A 1,373-nucleotide genomic window follows, 5' to 3' on the forward strand; every position below is an offset into this window, starting at 1 on the left:
TATAACTGTCCAAATAGTATCAAACTATTCTTAAGAAAAACTTTATATTTTATCTGTTATTTTACAGTAATTAATCTTTGTATGGGTTCTGTAGATTTAGCCATCTCACAACCACCATAAAAAATTAGGAAATAAATATAAATTATGCTTCTTTTATTCTAGAATGAACAGAAATTATAAAACAAAAACATAAATGTTTAGACTAAATTGCTTAAATCTCATAACATTATACATTTATATATATATATTTATTATTTTTATTATACTGACCTTTCAGCCATGTCTGGCTAACAATACAGAAGTTACAATGACGTGGCTCACTTGCACACCTGTTACCGTATCGAATAATATAAAACTGACCTTTGGTCTGTACAAAGTAACTCGTCTAGTAGACTAGTATTTTGTAAAATACAGTCACGTTTCATTTATTATACATTATATGAGTGTATAGATTATTGTTATTTTGAAATAAGTTCTTAAACTTATTTTTCTTAAAACATAGAACTGTAACTAAATAAAAAGCAAACAATTATCACTTCTAGTTACAACCTTTGTACTCAGTTGCTAAGCCTTTAAAAAATTAGCATGTGGAGGATATGAAACAAAATACTTTTTGTAGGTTTTATATATATACATTTGAATAACTAAAAAATCATAAATTACTACATTAACACCACAGAATTCCACAACAATTTATCAAGCTAAGTAACTAAGATGTATTTTAGTCTAAAAATATATTAAATTTCAAGCATAATAAAGACACACCCTACCTCATTGAAATATTGGTTCAAAAGAAAGAAATGGCACCAAGTCTGTTAAAATGGCTGAGAAAGCCATTAGTGGAACATTCTGAAGTTCTGATTGGTTATTCATGTCATATATAGAAGTAAGTGTATATAAGTGAATATTTCCAAAAATGGAAAGAAATGGGAGGGGTGCCACTGTGTTTGATTTATTACACGAGCAATATCTTAGCAAATTTGAACCAGTGCTGCATTTAACATTCCACGTGACACACAAAAATTGATGTTTACCTGTTTTTGTTTTTTTGCTTTTAAATTAAGAAATTGAGTAATATATAGTACTTAAATATGAATTATCTACAGTTTGATACCAAACTTACTGACATAAATTCATGAAATAGTAGTTTAATAAAATTTTGCATGCAAGTCAATAAACGAGATGATATGGCCTTTCATCTATGACCCGTCTTGAAAGAGTTAACATTCTCAATACGAGCTTGATCAATTTGACTGACCACGTGACTTTTTTGTACTTGTTTAAAGTCTTTATAGATTTAATACTTATAACTCTCAATATAGTGAGTACATCTTCATGAAATTTGGCAGACTTTCAGTTAATGTTACAAGTCT

The 1,373-nt window shown here is 28.0% G+C and overlaps 1 protein-coding gene across 1 annotated transcript in view; it reads right to left on the reverse strand.

The window, feature by feature from the left end:
* The window catches only part of LOC106476702 (midasin-like), a 236,786-nt gene that overhangs the window by 199,455 nt on the left and 35,958 nt on the right, over positions 1–1,373 (reverse strand). The gene's annotated exons all lie outside the window — the stretch shown is intronic.

The sequence above is a fragment of the Limulus polyphemus genome, unplaced genomic scaffold (genome assembly GCF_000517525.1).
Source record: "Limulus polyphemus unplaced genomic scaffold, Limulus_polyphemus-2.1.2 Scaffold158, whole genome shotgun sequence".
NCBI classification, from domain to species: domain Eukaryota; kingdom Metazoa; phylum Arthropoda; class Merostomata; order Xiphosura; family Limulidae; genus Limulus; species Limulus polyphemus.